The 18,149-nt window shown below is 41.3% G+C and overlaps 1 protein-coding gene across 1 annotated transcript in view; it reads left to right on the forward strand.

Annotated features, from left to right (window-relative positions):
* Positions 1 to 18,149, forward strand: part of LOC147678108 (hydroperoxide isomerase ALOXE3-like) — a 136,423-nt gene that overhangs the window by 41,167 nt on the left and 77,107 nt on the right. The gene's annotated exons all lie outside the window — the stretch shown is intronic.

Raw genomic sequence — 18,149 nt, forward strand, 5'->3', positions numbered from 1 at the left:
GGTCGCAGGATTGTCAAAGCTGGAGACAGGCCGGTAGAGCTGGGGCTCAGACAGTTTCAGTCTTCTCTACAGGGATGTCTTCGGTCTTGGCAGATTTAATTCCCAGGTCTGGGGAGCCACCTAAATACTAGATTTAGGGGCTTTTTAGGAGAGTAGCAGGTAGGGCCAGTGGGCACCTCTCCTGGGGTTACTAGACCCTCAGTTATGCCACCCTCCCCTATGAGGGGCATAGACCTAGCTCTTATTGGAGGAGTCTTCCCCATCTTTAAGATGGCGGGTTTTTAAAGATATATAATTCATCTTGCCTCCACTTAGGGGTGGAGATGACAGATTTCCCACCCAAAGTGGGTATGTAAGCTCCGGGTTGCTATCTGCTGCTAGCAGCCTAGGCTGGGGTCACATTACAGCAACAGGACATTGAAACATCCCCTTAGAGCACTGGCCCATCTTGGGGGAAGAGGTGTGACACCTCTGCCAAGGATGTGCATCATTACTGGTCCCAGAGAGTATAGGTTCTCTACCGAGGGGTACAATAACCTGTCTTTGTGTGGCAGGCAGCCTGAAACCAGTCGGGAAACACACCAGTGTTGGTAGGCTTTCAGGGTGTACCTCTGAGGTGCCCTCTGACAAAATGTTTAATAAATCTCATAAAGGCATCAGTGTGGATGTATTACAAGGACCTGTTTGATAACCAACACTCCTAGTTTCAGTGAAACCATCATGGTGCTGGGGAACACGAGTTGGCAAGTTTCCAGCCTCTGTAAATTGCATGGCTTCACCTGGGGTATAGTGCACCCTGTTTTAGGGCTGTGAGACCTGCTAGAGAGGTCTTGCCTATACCTACAGGCATTGCTGGCTGGCATAGCACCCAGCCAGGTAGCCATGTCGACTTTGTCATTTTCTCACCTCACAGGGGCATGCAGATGCAAGGGCAGTGGCCTGATCCTAGTGAGGAGATCCCAGGTGATCCTAGGATTCCATTTACTAGGCGCTTACAGGGGGCAGAGATATCCATTGTGGACATGTTTTATGGAAGAAGCACTGGTGCAGGGGACCGGACTGGCAGGGGCCCAGTTCACTACAATCAAAACCAGGAAAAAAGTGTGGTCACCATGTCAAGGCACCTTATCACAATATGTAGATATACTGAAGGACATTAGAGTAGGGGTTCTGACCAAGGAGAAAAACATGATTTGGAAAGTCCTGTTATAAAAATACTATTTCGTATTGAAGCATAACTAATGTACAATTTAATTGAACAACAAATCTACAATTTGTTTAATTCCCGAACTCCAAGAATGTTTCAAATGTGATGAACTGTTACTATAACAGGAGAAAGATCTATTAGAAATTATAGCTGTTGAAAATGGAACATCATAGTCTCGATACTCCTCGCAGATAAAGTAGAAGCAAAATTTGACTCTTTGGAGAAGTTTGTATCAAACTGCAGGATTAGAAAAGCATTTACGGGTGAGCACAAACTGTCACATTTTGCATTGTAATTTAAATGTTAAGGAAGACTTCGGAAATGGTGCAAATGGTAAAGTTATTGATTTAATTAATTTCTCAGAGTTGAGATTAAATACTTGGCTGTAAAATTTGATCAGATTGGCTGATGTGTTGTGCGTTTTTTGCTTGTGAAAGACTTATGTGCGTGGCACCAGCCATTCCCACTCCTTAGCATATGCCTCGACTAGCCATAAATCACAAGGCTTGAGTGCATATGCAGTTTTTGTTAATATTGGAATTACTGTATTTAAAAAAGGAATGCCATATGTAGCAGTGTCGTGAATTAGGACATTGAATAGTTTGTTTTAGATTGACTTTGATAGGAAATTTAGTGCTGATGCAAACTGTGAGTACAATCTGGTAAGAAGTCTGTACCCTCCTCATTTAGGCCAGTACCCTGTTTGAGAAACGGATAATGTGTCCACAGCGGAAGCTTATAAAATAGTCTACAAACTGTTTAGAAAAGAAAGGACACCAGGGCTATCCAGAGGGTGTTGAGAAGAAAACTGGAAAATGACAATGAGATTGTAGGCTACCAGTTCGAAAACAGTTTAGGTGTCAATTGCTATGCAAATGTTCTGAATGTACTGTTCAATTTGCCACATCTAGTCAACGAAATTCAGCAAAAATTGGGTAAGAGGATGTGTTCTGCACTACATCATTTGCTCCAATGTTTACTGACTGATGGAGCTGTAACCAGTCATGCTTTAGGTATCCAAGATCTTTTAGATAAAAGTAGCGGATCACTATTTTCTTAACCCTCAACAATAGACACGAGAATGTATTAGTCCTCTTTGGAGCTTTAGAATGAGAAGTACATTTATTTTGAAATGGTTACAAATGGCACCATGACTGTGAAGATTGCTCTTTCACATCTAGCACTTAAATAAATTCTGAACGATTTCTACACTTCACATTACCCGATTCTACAACTGTACCTTTTTGAGGAATTGTTGCAAAGGGTTAAGCCAAATATGACCTGCCTAAACTGCATATCAGATGTTTTGTCAACGTGGTTTCTAGGAACAACTGGAAAATAGCTTATAGTAATGCTACAATGATGCAGAGCCGATCGTCACAAATTGGAAACTCAAATTTCAAAGCTGCACAAGTATCAATTTTGAAAAGACCTTTTGCTACTTTGGCTATCACCGTTCGTTAAGCGGTTAATACAACCTATCGACACTACTCTGTCTATTTAAAGAGCAAAACTAGATAAACAGATGGTAATAACAGCAACTTTTCATTGAAACAAAAACCTCCTTTCAAACACCCGAACTCCTTTCCCTCGTGGATCATTCCTTAACTACTAGTCTTCTATGCCACCCATATACTCATAACTATTTTGTACTGAATGGCGAATACCGAATCTATGTATACTACCTCAACCATTTAATGCTCAACAACTGCAAATTGTAAAGCACTCTGATAACCCCTTGGGGCATGTTCGCGCTATATTAAACTTTATAAATAAATCTATTTTCTTTCAACCGAAGTGCTAAAGATGAATTGGTGTAAGTTGTTTCTTCTACATGGTTCTTCTGTGTTTTAGACATTATTCAGCTTATTGGGGATGTCTTTAAAAAGTTCTTCAAAATTCAAGAATTCTTTTATCTTCCAAAAAGGAGTTACTTTAACATCTAAAAATTATTGCACTCTACCAAGTAAAACTTTATGGACATAATCCAATTACAGCTGCAAAAAATTAAAAGCAAAAACTGGCTTTGGAACTAAATAATTGACCCCTTTTGTTTCTTCAAATAAACTTTTACGTACTACTTGGGGGAAAAGTGTGTGGAAATGCATCTACTTGGATCATCAACAGATTACACATCATTTGGCCTACCCGGGTGATGTTTTCAAGAGGATTTTCAAAATTTAAGAGTGGTTTAAATGCAATTGTAGTTTTGTACCAGATATAATAATTTAGACAATATTTCTTACATGGGTTGATTTAGATAAGTATTGTAACTCCAGATGAAACAACTGATTAATGAAGTAAATGCAATGCAGAGTGTCACTTATTTATAGTGAAATACTGTGAAGTTTTTTTGTATTTACAATATCTTTTTATTTTTGCAATTGCTCAAAGATGCTTCATACAGACCACTTTTTTTTATGAAGTCTGAAAGCTGAGAACAATAAAAAAGGAAAACTAAAATGGGTTATGAGATGATTATCCTACAACATGTCTACTGATTTGGATAAAATACCAAAGATTTCATTATAAAAATGAAACATTTATTGTGTAATTCTGTAAAATTTAATACTTATTTTTTTTTATTTTGAACCCAATGAATGCCAACATCTATTGAACTCCAAGCATGCGATGAGTTGATGTAATGGTTACGGTATCTACTGTCCTTTTATTTGAGCATCCAAACACTTGATATTGCCATTTGTTAAGTTCCTTGCCAACACGTGTTTTGTCTGATACTTTACATTTTCACAGCAGACTTCATCGGGGCTGAAACACAAGGATAACTGCATCATAAGTAATATGACTAGGTCAAATAGGTCAGCATATGGAGGGTTTTTGTAGTATATCCGGTACCTTCACCAGTGTCCATCACCCAAGTTGTGCCCTATGCATTCTAGTCGATATTTCCAAAACTGGAGTGAAGAAATGTATGTTGGGGACAAGTAAGAAATGTAAGAGTAAGAATATGTATAGTGCCAAAGTCGTCTCGACTGTTTAGTACAAGTGCAAGCTCATCTTTGAACCCGAGACAGGTAGTGGTTAAATGCATGCTTCTTTAGTTATATATGGCTGCATAAAAGATATGAGTTTACCCTAAAAATGTAGTCTCAAATGTACACAAGGGAAATGCCTGGTACCATATTCAGGCAACAAAATCATAAATCTGCAGAATTAAGGAAAATAACCGATTTTTTGTTCATGAACCTTAAATATCGCATGGTCCAAAAAAATGTCAACCCTTTAGGTAGCTAACCTAATATTCCAAAGGATAAATGCAAAGACTTTGTGTATGGCTCATTGCATCAGTACATCTGTAATCAAATAAATAAATGGGCCAGGGTCGTCCCACTATCCATGTTACTGAGGTATCTGTATGGAACATTGTACCCATGAATCAATCCAATTTGGCCTGATATGCCAAATGCCCTACCCACTATAATATGCAAATCAAGTAACATGTTATGAGGAAGCAGTGTTTCTATCCCCAAGGCTAATTATCTATAACCACATAATTACTGTCGCAATAACATTGTTAAACCATGCAATCCCCTTGATAATGTGGCTTACCGTGGAAATGTTAGCATTCATGGCGTGTTTTGAGTTACTAAAAACAGGAACGTTACCAGATAGCTGGAAAGGGGCTATTAGATCCATACACAAAAAAGGCGACGTAAACTCCCCTAAAAACTATCGCCTGATAAATCTCTTGGACATTGGGGAAAAAGTCTTCTCTAAAATCATTCTGGGTCTATTAAAAGATTGGGCTGAAGATAATGATATAGTACCTCCTGAACAGGGGGGTTTTAAAGAAGGTCATTCAACAGTGGATCATTGCTTTGCCCTCTGGGCGGTAGCGCGGAAGTCTATAGAGCAAAGGGGTAATCTGTTCTGCTGCTTTGTAGACTTCCGCGCAGCATTCGATCTTGTAAGCAGGGAACAGCTATGGTCTACCTTGAAAGGCTATAAGTTACACGCAGACCTGTTAGCCCTTATCCAGGTCTTGCATACAGATAACTGGGCCCAGGTAGTCCTGGACGAGGATGGTGGATTATCTGGCAAGATCCAGATTGGAAATGGCCTGAGGCAGGGGTGCGTATTAGCCCCGTTGCTATTCTCTTTGTTTATAGCGGACCTACCTCGGAATCTAAAAGAGGTTAGAGGGGCTAGCCCAAAGCTAGGGGGTAACCATATATCCTGTCTGCTTTATGCAGACGATCTGGTGATCGTGGACCAGACGGAGATAGGCTTGCAGAGGAAACTAGATATGTTCCATAAATACTGCTTAAATAAAAAACTGGTAGTAAATATGGAAAAGACCAAAATCCTATGCTTCGGCAAAAGTAAGACCCGTTTCCCTTGGTATTTAGGTACGGAACAACTTGAGAAGGTAACGGAATACAGATATCTGGGAGTATGGTTCACTAGTAACTTGAAATGGACCACCCATCTGGAAGCGTTAAAAATCAGGGCAACAGCCTCTATAAAGGGCTTAAAAAGGTTTAATAGCTTCTACGGAGACTTGTCAGATGGGCCGGCTATAAAGGTCTATCTGGCAATGGTCCCCGCGCAATTCCTATATGGATCAGAGGTTCTCCTCCTTAGCGGGAAAAAAGGTTGGGATAAAGAGGAGGGTATGATCCTAAAAAGCTTGTTCTCGTTGCCGAAATCAGCAATGGTACAAGCAGCAAGATTGGAGATAGGAGTCACTTCCTGGGCAATTACATCCAGGATGGCACTAATACGGTTCTGGCAGCGTCTGGAGACAGGGGAACCTCCCAGAAAAATATCACAGTGGTGTAGAGAGGAAATTGCCTCCAGCGAGTTATCGTGGGCTAAAGAAACAAGACTCTCACTAAAGGAAGCCTATGGGAAGCTAGGGATAGAACTAGATACCCAGTTAGGACATACCAATATAGGCAAAAAAGAACTACGGTCATTGGGAGCGGATGTGTCCTGCATATGCGATCAAGAGTATCTCCGACAAAAAATATCGGTGTCCCATATGATCCAAGTATGGATTTCAGAAGTCCACTCCTACCCTTACTTGGATAGGTTGCCGAATCAGCACTTAAGAAGAGAGGTTTTAAAACTGAGAATGGGCATAAACCCCTGTTATGTAAATACCAGGGTTAAAAATTACAGGAAAAATAGTAATGGCAATTGCACATGTACGCTAGGTACCTCCTGTGATATTATTCATATTTTATTAGACTGTAGGATGACCCTTGATATACGTAAGGAGATTTTAGGCCCGCTATTCAAAACTTATAGGATTATGAATAGAAAGCAAGCTGTAGATCTCCTGGTGGGGATGGTAAATCTGGATATAGCCTGCGCCTTGGGTAAATACATGAGACGAGTCAGGGGGTTTCTCCAAAGTACAGAGGTATAGGCGTATGGTAACGAGATTGCACTTCAATGTATGTATTATGTTTGGAAGACCTGGTCACATATGTTTTCTCATGTTCACCCTTGTAATTTTCACATCCTAGGAGGATACTGATTAATAACAAAGTTACTGGGGTTTCCTCCCGGAAAGGACTGATTTGCAATTTTACAAATTTTATATATTTTGTGTTTTTATAAAATTTTATAAATGTATTGTGTATACTTTTATGGTTGTAATAACCCGAATAAAGTTTTAATGACTGACTGACTGAGCCTGTGGCTTTCAGCGTGAGTGCCATATTGGTTATCTTATTTATACCGGCGCAGTCCAATGTGCTTGTCATTTTCTGTTTTTGGAACAAACGTCGCAGCCATCTTATATATAAGCTATACCTCTGTCAAATATATCTGTGAATGGGAGAAGAAATAGCCAATAGAATTTAGAATTCTTCATTTAATATTCGTTTATACATGACCTTATTAGATGTCTTATTGGAGCACGAGCTAATATGCTCATCAATTGTGTAATGAGAAATTGTGGCCATCTTGTAATGGGCAATATAACAGAACATCTGACTATTATCATTAAATCTCATTTGTGAAAAGGACCTTCAATATTTAGAGTCCTTGTTTGATCATTTTATGTAATGGCCATAATACTATAATTTTTTGTTTTTTTTTTACAACGTGAAACATTACTACTTAGTGGTGACTATACCTCGTGGTTTTCCCACAAGTGAAAATAAGTAGTTTAAAAGGTGAGAGAGCGAGACTGAAAGATAAGGCGAAATACTGTTGTAACAGTTGATTTACTTAATCATACAGATTGACGGACATACTTCATCAATATCGTATCTTTTAAGTGAATGGCTTACCAATACTTATGATTTTGTAACTCATATAGGGTATACGCTTTTGAACAGTAGATCCAAGATCCCATCGGAACCGAAACATAGTACATGGTATTAATAGCATATTGCATAGCTAATTAGTTTCACAGTAAGTGTACATCCTAGCTAGGGAGTAGCATTGTATGACAGATATTGATCGTATCACAACATAGTTGTACTTGTTTGTTAGTCAATGTTCCCAATCTTGGCTATAACCATATTGTACAGCAATAAGACCATTCAATCCCGAGTAATCTTGGAGTAAGATGTGTTTCACATTTCCCAACATATCCATATTCAAACGTCCAGATCAGACAATTCAAACTCCTAGAAAATAGTGCAGTTCCCGTTCTATTTTCACTGTGTTCTACAGCCTTTAGGCACCTGATCCAAATCACCTCTTGACGTCATAGCCTAAGTTCCTTATTACCACCCCTGTCAGCAGGAGCGTAAGTAATTCTTTATTGCTTGATTAATTATAATCTTAGCAGTCCACACGACCATAAAAACATGTGTAACACATTTCATATTTCCTTAAAATAAGGTTACTATGTTCTAAAAACAACAGTTTAAAAAATACATATAATAACATTTTTAGTGAACTGTATGAATACAGGGGAAGTCTGTGTGAGTCCCAGGGTTAGAACGTCACCTGTGACCATAGATCTGACGATTAATTGACTCGTGGCCCGCTAGTCAGTGTCTATATGTGATGGGGGGCCATGCAGGGGCCTTGAACGTAGGTGTTTATACTCTGGCATCTGCGCCCAGTTTTCTTTGTGCTTCTTTCATAAAACGGACAAAGCTGCAAACTAATCGGACATTGGCCCCATCAAAGCACGCCTTCACTGCCTGTCTGCAAGACCTGATCTGGATTTCATTTATGTGTGGCTTGATCAACTCTCTCCTTTCCAAGTCTAGAGACTTGCAGATACGCAAAAGGTGCAGCACGTCTTCTTTGGTTTCTCCACAATCTGCAGAGGGTGGATGGAGATGAACGTTTCCAGGGGGGCAGATGGGGTTTGACCGGTACAATCCCCATCCTCAATGCCAAGAAGCTTTTCTTCAGCGTTCCGGTGAAGCTGGTGCCTAAGTAAGGTTGTGGTGAACACTTAGAGTAGCTTTGAATCACAAACCAGCTGTGGGCCCTCCTATTTAAGTCTGCTCACTCTTTTTCAGTGGGGACTAGGTTCATCGTCTTATTGACCAGGGCTTTAACGTTGTTAAATGGGAGACCAGACTCCCAGATGTTCTCCAGGGCTAACACGCTGATCCCCGATTGAAGATAAGCCATGGTGGGGGAGTTGTTTTTCCTTTATTTCTTTCCATAGGAATGAGTTAAACGATTCAGTCGCGGCGCTCTTTATTTTGTACCAGCTTTTAACATACGAGCCCTTCTGGTTTATTGCCTGGTTAGGTAGTCTTAATTCGAGCCTTAGTTGCGCTGGGGAAGTTCTTTTTGGAAGCTTGAATATTGTTCTTAGCGCTTTAGAGACAGTTTTGTCCAGGGTTGTTTCGTCCTTCCCTCGCATGGCCTCGCTGCCATAGGTTCTCGTTGGTAAGAGCTTCGCTCGGAGCACTTCAAACAGCGGGAGCAGGTTTGGATAGGTTATTTTTTTTTAAAGATTTTTTTTTAAAGTGATCGCTAGGAGGGTCCCTTGCCTTTTAAGTGCCTCTTTTTGTTGGTCATACGACCCCTTGTCAAAGATTATTCCTAGGTATTTATACTCTTTGACCACTTCAAGTTCGCTCTTCCCCAGCTGTCATTTTTTGCACTACGCTGATTGAGCACCATAATTTTTGATTTTTCTAGGTTGATTTCTAGCCCATTATTTGTAGCAAAGTTATTTGTAGTGTAAAGTAGATGCTGTAAGCAGACTTGGGTTCAGCTGATTAAAATCAGGTCATCAGCATACAGTAAATTTGAAAGGGGAAAACCTCCCAGGTTTGGTGCATGGTGATTACAATTATCTAGTTCGGATGAGAGGTCAGCCACAAGGATTAAATAGGGTTGGGGAAAGAACGCAGCCCTTCTTTAATCCTATTGTCGTTGGAATGTGCCTAGACCTGATTGTACCACTCCCCAGTTTTATTTGCACCAATGTCTGTGTGTAATAACAGGAGTTGATTCAGGAGGATAGAGGGGATTTCCCCATCGGGCTAGCTTTGACCATAGTTTTCCTCGGTCTATGCTGTCGAAAGCTGCTTTATAGTCAATAAAGCAGACAAATAATGGTTGTTTTGTTGCTTTTGCGGAATCTGCTAGGAGGGAGAGGGCCAGAATATTGGTGGTAGTTCCCAAGTTTTCCTGAAACCCTGTTTGGTTGATTAGGATTAATGATTTTTTCCTGGCCCATTTCTGCAGTTCTGTCGGTATGAGGCCTGCCTAGTATTTTTCCTCAATGTCAATAAGTGCTATAAACCTATAGTTTTTTGGGTCGCTCTTGCAGCCTTTTTTATAAATAGGGGAAAGAATTTAGCCTTTCCACGATTCTGGGATTGTTCCTGTTCCGACGATGTTGTCAAAGAGTGGTAGTAGTGCGCTGGACCAGTGTTTTGGTTCTTGTTTATATAATATTGGTGGCAAGCCATTGGGCCCAGGCGCTTCCTCTCGGTGGCTTTGCTTGATTCTGCTCTCGATCGTTGTAGGCGTAGAAGTTTAGTGGTGCCTCATTCCCTTGGAGGGGGCGAGATGGTTGGGCGACATGATCGGATGTTTTTTGCAGATCACTATGTGATTCTAGGTTGAAGTAAGTTTGTAGATAGTTTGTCCAGACGTCCTCCGTTATGTGTGAGTTAATGCCAGGAGCCAGTGGGTTCTCAATTCTCTTGACCGTTTGCCAGAATCTTGCGCTGTTCATTTTGGCGTCGTACAGTAGTTTGGCCCAGAGTGACTCCGCATTGGTCTTTTTTGTACACCAAATAATTTTGTTTTTCCTCCTCTAAAGTTTTCTTAATGTGTCTACAGATCCGTCAATCAGGTTGTTTTAGCAGAGGAAGCGGATTGCTCTATTTATACCCCTATTATTTGTCTTAGTTCAGCATGCTGACTCGATGAGAGGTGGATACGCTGCCTTGCTTCCGCCCTGACAATTAGTTTTTGGCCTTTTTTTTTTCTTGTTGTGTGGCGGTCAAGGGGGCTGATTGACCTAGAGTTTTAGTAAAGGTTTCCCAGGCGAGGACTAGATTTCCTTGGGAGGATTTAGTTTCCTCCCACAGCGTTTTTGCAGTGACTGATAACTTTTCTGGTTCGCGTATTTTACATCTGATTCTTCGGTGTTATCTCATAGTTAGGTGGGAGTCTAAGTTAGTATATGTTGGGGCGGTGCCCTGGATACCAAGAGTGAGTTCTTGCGGTTGGTGATCGCTGTGGTCTGACACCCCTATCCTAAAGTCCTTTGTTATACCAAAAAGGGATAGAGTAACGTGTAATCAATTGCAGTGTTAACTGAGTTTCTGTGGAAGGTTGGGGCTTGGGGTCTATCTCCTGGCATGAGGCTGTTTAGCGCTGCCAACGATAAACTTTCCAGCTATTTCCACAAATCCTTCAAGGTTTTAGTTGGTTTGCCCCACTTGTGTTTATCCTGGGAAGAGATCCCCCCGCCCCCATGCTCGGTGTTTATCGTCTTCTGGGCTACCTTGATCTGTGCCCCCAGCAAGGAACATGTTGAAGTCACTTGTTATAATGTGGCTTGAGCCTTCCTCCTCAGTTATTAACTTTGTCAGTTTGAATGTTAACTGCTTGAGGACTGAGTTTACTTGCCCGAGCCATCTCTGGCTGCTGGATAAACTCTTATTGGGAGCTGGGTGATGTTGGAGCAACAGGACCGGGTAACCAACTGGTTGGTGCTGGTACACTCTAATCCCCCAAGCTTCTAATTGCGATTCTTCACTTAGGATTCTCTCTGCGAGTTCTGATGTTACCCATTCTGTCTTTGTTGTCTCTTGGTCCGAGAGGTGTTTGAAGGTTTCAAATTCGACTGACAGCAAATCTTGGGTTTTGATCCCTGCCAGGCTTCTAATTACGTTTAGTATTTGAAGAATATTGCCGCGATTTAGGATGTTACTTCGTCCTTTTGACTTGTACTCTGGGATGAACAGAATTATTTGTGAGGTCGCTGGCTGGCAATTGTTCATTGAGTTTCTACTGCATAGGTGCTTGCGGCTTTGCTCTTCTCTTAAAAATTTTGTTTGTGGTTTTTCTGCTTTGTTTCCCTTGCTGGGGATTCGCTCTTTAGGGTTAGATTTTTTTTCCCGATATTAAGTTGCAGAGGGGTAATCCATTTTGATTTTTATTTCTAAATTTGGTTTAACACCCGAGAATTTAAGATTGGCGGCATGAATTTCTAGGTGTTGACCCATTAAAGGGTCCTCTCTTCCATGTATGTTAAGCTTATTGTTGCAGGTCGCTTTTTCTTGGTGATTTATTAGGTGGTTTGTGATCATTGGGGTGGTCCTCTGCTACTCCGGCTGGACATTTTGGAGTCTGAGAGTTAGTTAAGTTCTGGTCCAGTTGTTGGTCTTTTAATGTGCTGGGACCTTTAGGCTCCTGCTGAGCCGTTCTGGGGATTTGGTATGATTTGGAAGTAAGATTGTATAAGTGGGTTATTATGCCTCCCTTTCCTCCTTTTGCTTCCTTTGCTGCTTAGATGTTTGCCCATTGCTCTGCTCAGCTTTTCCTTCTGTAGTTTCTTCATGTGTTTTTTGGGTTGCTGGTGATAACTGTCATTGGTTCGGGTTTTGTGAGCTCCACACTCCCTGCGGATTTGGAAAGTGGGTTGAGTGTTCTGTGGGGGCTTTTCATTCCTGGTACCATGTCTGTCAGCCTCCTGGGGGTTTGGGGCCATGGGATAAGTTGTCTCATATGTTCTTTCGACTGTCGGGAGGATGGAATATTTCCAATCCATGTAAATGAAAGAACCTGTGTCTGTCCTGTTTCACGCAGGAAAGTGCTTGAACCGCAAAGGGATATATCGGATCCCCCATTTGACTGCTCTAAAGTGTTCCTGCTCTCAATGTTCTAATGGTACTCCCTGGATAAATCCTGTTGCATTTGTATATCCGTACATAAACTACACCCGTGAAAAAAAAGAATGACAACCAGTGCTCTATAGTATGTTAATTGCAACAAGAAGAAATGAATGATAAATCTGGCTAGAACATGGGCATTATGAAAGTAAAATAGGAAAAAGGTATCCACCTAGGAGACTCCTGAAGATATCAACAGAATACCCTCCTAAGAGTAAATCATCTGTTACAACAGTATTTTGCCTTATCTTTCCGTCTGTCTTTCTCACCCGTTTTAACTACTTATTTGCACTTGTGGAAAAATCATGAGGTATAGTCCCCACTAAAAAGTAATGTTTCATGTTGTAAAAAAATCAAATATAGGATTATGCCCGTTAAGTAAAACTATTATGCAATATGCTCTTCATCCCGTGTACTATGTTTTGGTTTCGATGGGAAAATACCCTATATGAGTTACGAAATCATAAGTGACATGTATTGAACCCATTCACTCCAAGATACGATATTAAGTATGTCCTTCAATATGTATGATGGAGTAAATACTGTTACTACCGTATTTGACCATATCTTTCCGTCTCGCTCTTTCTCACCCTTTAAACTACTTCACTTGTGGGAATCACGAGGTATAGTCAACACTAATGTTTCATGTTGTAAAAAAAAAAAAAAAAAAATCTAATTATAGTATTCTGGCCATTACGTAAAACTATTCTCAAACAAGGACTCTGAATCTTGAAGGTCCTTTTCACAAATTAGATTTATTGATCATGGTTGGATCTTCTGTAATATTGCCCATTACAAGATGGCCGCGATTTTCCTCATTACACAATTGACGAGCATATTAGCTGGTGCTTCAATAAGACCTCTAATAAGGTCATGTATAAACTAATATTACATGAATTTTAAATCCTATTGGCTATTTCTTCTCCCATTCAGAGAGATATTTGACTGTGTATATCTTTTATTTCAAGATGGCTGCGACATTTGTTACAAAAAAAGAAATGGCGCGCGCATTAGACCGTGCCGGTATAAATAAGACAACCAATATGATGCTCATGCTGAACGTTGGGGGACCCGAAACACGCTGGGAACAATACCCTTTACATGGCCCGTGCCTCCCCTCGCGCTCCCGCCCGTGTCTCCCCTCGCACTCCCGCCCGTGTCTCCCCTCGCACTCCCGCCCGTGTCTCCCCTCGCACTCCTGCCCGTGCCTCCCCTTAGCTCACCTGCAGCCCCTAGCACGCTATAACCTGCTTGTTTCTCAAGAATACTTTTGGCAGTGCCCCTTGAAAGGGTATTATTGCACAAGCTGCATTTGACAAACAGTGCAACAGATTTGGATTACCCAGATTGAATTGTAAAGAAATCCCAGGCAGTGATTTGCCTTTTTAGAGGGGAGTTCTTCATCACCAGAGTCTTTTTTAAGTTCCTCCCGCTTTTACTCCTCTGGTTGCTGTGGCACCTCCTGCTTGGCGTGCTTCCAGTTGCTATTTTGGGTGGAAAAAATTTGCCAAAAAAACCTCCCTAAGTAGAGTTCTGCACTAGTAGTATAGGACCGCTTCATAGAATGACCCAGATATCAAGTGGACCCAGATATCAAGTGCAATGTGTGGGAACTTCCTTTGAAGAATAATGAAAACGGTCTTCCCCCAATCAGTCTTTGTTATAGTCACATGACCTTTGCAAAAACAGGCATTGTCTCAAAGATGTGCAATACAATTTAAATGTGCTTTACATTAAGAATTATTATAAACCTAGAAGTTTAAACGCTTAGTAAACCGCTGTTGTCAAACAGTAAACCGCTGTTGTCCAACAGTAATTGCAATGTGTATATTTGTGTTTTTACATTTTTTTTTTCTCCAAAAATATGCTATCTTCAACTGTTCCATGAGACCGGAACGTACGTGCTGCGATAATTCGTGACAAATTTTCATCAAATAAAACATTTTTTTTTAATTGTTACTAACCCACTGCAACAAGGTGCAAAGAGACAGAGAAATATGTAAGAGGTGGCCTATTACACAACTGTAGTATATAATATACGCTAGCCATATACACCATGGGAACGCATTTACTAATTTACCAGTAGAAAGTACTGCAGTTGGGCAGATATCTTTTAGGCAAAGCTCTAGACCCGTCTTGAAAGAAATGAGGATCCATTATGGCACTGATGCTCATTTCAGATCAATAAATCCTCAACGGGACGTACTTAAGTTTAAACGTAGCTGCCAACCCAGGTGAAGCTCCACTTGAGTAAAATGGAAATGATCCTAACAATTTGGACTTTGCGGATGCAAAGCAAATATGTTTCCAACAATATTCTACTTTGAAAAATGATCTGAAATCCTCATAGAAGTGAATCAATTGTTTATCTATTGGAGCGCAATATGAACTTGTTTGACTGCTCATCACCAGGCTATGTTAATAAAGAAACTGCTCGTCTGCATGGTTCTTCGTTTTTAAATGCCTCCAGTATGCAAATGACAAAAATCCATTATACCTCGCAAATGCATGCTCTCACAGACCCCTACACCCACCCACCGACCGACACACACCCACCTACCGACACACCCGCACTCACTCAACCATTCAGACGTACATAGGCACTGACAGCCAATCACAGACCCACACAGACACTCGTACACCTACTCAGACTCACTGAAACACAAACTCACTCGCACACCCACTCAGACACTCATGTCCTTACTCACACACTCTCAAAGGTTACAGTTGGAGAAATAACATTTAAACACCTTAGGAATTCACTGAAAAACAAAATTTAAAGGAATGTTATAGCTACGCTCAGATTTCACTCATACAAAATCATAGAAATTCAGCAGATACAGTATACTGAGCTAACTAGAACTTACGCCCTGCAATGCATTGCTTCTGGCCTTGCATATTAAATCACTCATGACCTGGCCAATGACATTACTGATTACCTCATCCACAGAACCACTCACAAACCCACTCCCGACCCTATACAACCTGCCATACATGCACACAATGACTCTCATACCCATTCACAGACGCATCCTGGTACGCACACAACCATTCGCTCAACCATAGTCCCGCACACAACCATTCACGTACCAATAAAGCCTCTTACCACAGTAACTCACTTAACCATACAAGCACTTGCACAACCACATACATACCCATTCACATATCCATACAAGCACTCCTACAGCTACTCACAAACCCATACAGCCATTTACAGAGAAACTCAAACACAGCCACTCACACACCTACTCTCTTAACCAAACATTCACCCATACAGCAACTTACACACCCACCCTTGCAGCCACACCGACTCCACTCACACACCTATTAACCCCCCCCCCCCATACAGCCTCTGATTCGCCAATACAGCCACTAATTCGCCAATACAGCCACTAACACACCCATACACCACTTATTCACTCACAGCTGCTCCTACCACCACTCGCACCTACCCACCCACTTATACACCCATGCAGTCACTCGGACACCTAGTCTCCCACAGATACGTAGTCAGTCACTTATAATATGTCAGAAGTAGTATCATTCAATAATGTCAGAAGTACTATCATTCATTAGTATTACATCTAGGACCATAATAGAGATGCAGAAAGTATTTTGCTGGGCGCACCTTTCAAAAGGTGCGCCCAGCGCAATCCATGAAATTGTCTGCATTATTTCACTGCCCCTAGGGCAGCTGTGAACTCGCCCATTCCTGTTCAACAAGAAGCGGCTGCTTTAAAGCTGCTCTGTTTTCACAGCGCAGCGCAGGCAGCAACCTGCCTACACTTTTAAAAGGGATGTCTCGGGGGTCCAAAAGACCACCCCGTTCATCCTACCAGGGTGCTGCAATCAGGGGTGCATTGTCCATGCGCCCCCTGAGAGCATCTTTGCCTCTGCCCCTTTATCTGTAATACAGAGCAGGTGCAGAGGCAAACTATTACCTCATTTGCATGGGGCACGCCATATGCAAATGAGGGAATGCCCTCTGAAGATGGCGCTATCAGTATTTTCGAAGGGGCCAAACAAGTCTGCAGCCCCTTCTATTGTACCAAAGTGCCCTGGGGCACATAGCGTGCGCAAACACCCAGTGTGACCCCCCCAGGGCCCTTTCATAATATGGACCCTAGTATATGAATTAAACTTTTGTTGTACCTCAGTATATATGTTTAACAATCATGAACTCTTACCAAATGCTTACACACTGGATGATGTCACTAACCAGGTCATGAGTGCGGTCATAGCAGTGCATTTCAGGTGCATAATTTTTAGTTGGCTCAGAAAACAAGAACTGCTGAATTTCTGTGGTTTTGTAGGAATGAAATGTAAATCAAACAGAATGATTCCCTTGAAATGTAAGCCTCACTACAACGTCGCTGTAATCTTGAATTCTTTTTTTCCAGTGAATGCATACACACACACGTAAGCTTTTAAGTTAAGGGCTGCGTAGGGGTTTTATGTGTAGGATTGGTTAAGGGTGTAGGGGGTTTAGGGTAATACACTTTTATAGGGGTGGGTAAGGGTATGGGGTGGTAAAGGTATTTTAGCGATCGGTATGGGGTATAGGGTGGGATGCAACAAAGGTTGGTGGGGAACACTCTGGCACACACTTATGGATCACACAATTTTAGCTTTTATACAATTTTCTAAAGCGCTGCTCAAAGGAAAGTTTTTCACCCCACACCCTTAATATATGCAATGGTGTATACCATAACAACAACGTCCTTCAGCACACACAATTATGTAGAGCACAATTCTAATTATTTGATAATTCCACAGCTCAGTGGTGACTCATTCCCCATCTTTGTTGCTTTACTGCCACTGCCAAAACCTGCTTAGTCGATCAGGAGTCTTGCCCACAACTTCATCAAAGCTGATATTATCAAATGTATCTCGTAAGAGTGAAGTATTCACAAGTCTGGTCGAAATATTCTGAGCGAATAAATCTGGAACCATCGGAAATTTTGAGTGCAGTATTCTTGTTGTTCAAAATTTTATTGGGCTTTGATTCGGCCCCGTGCTTGCACCCGCTGTTGTGTGCGCCGCAATCCGAATCAATTGTTTGGAAATATGTATGTATGTATAGTGGAAAACTTACTTTAAATAATGCTTACCTTTTTAAATAGAGCTTCCATGCGTGGTAAAGGCATGCCTGCTATTTGTCAGCGTTGTAATGTTGTGCAACCAGATAATTCACAAAAAGTGTGACCTGAGTGAAATGAATTTGACCTGAACCAGTTCTTGGGGAACAGGAACCGCCAGGGCATTAGTGAGCCCGGTCCGGCCAGTTCCCTGAACCAGTTCTTGGAACAGGAACAGCCAGGGCATTAGTGAGCCGGGTCCGGCCAGTTAAAAAAAAAAAAAAAAACAGGTGCTGAAACGGGTCTGTATCGGGCTCTTATTTTCCCCTTCACGCTCAGTGGGAGAAAAAAAATGAATAAATAAAACTACTCTGCAGCCGTGCTACCGTTAACTGCCTGTGATGTAACTTCAGGGATTTTAGTTCTTTCAGTCTCATCCTTATAGAACGGAAGCTTTTCCAATATTATATTCAACAAAGCCATCATTTTTGCATTTTTATTTTTATTTCATGCAAGTATAAGCCATTGACAAAACCAAAAGTCCTGGCTTGTTGC

This window comes from Lissotriton vulgaris, chromosome 12, assembly GCF_964263255.1.
Source record: "Lissotriton vulgaris chromosome 12, aLisVul1.2, whole genome shotgun sequence".
In the NCBI taxonomy this organism is placed as follows: Eukaryota; Metazoa; Chordata; class Amphibia; order Caudata; family Salamandridae; genus Lissotriton; species Lissotriton vulgaris.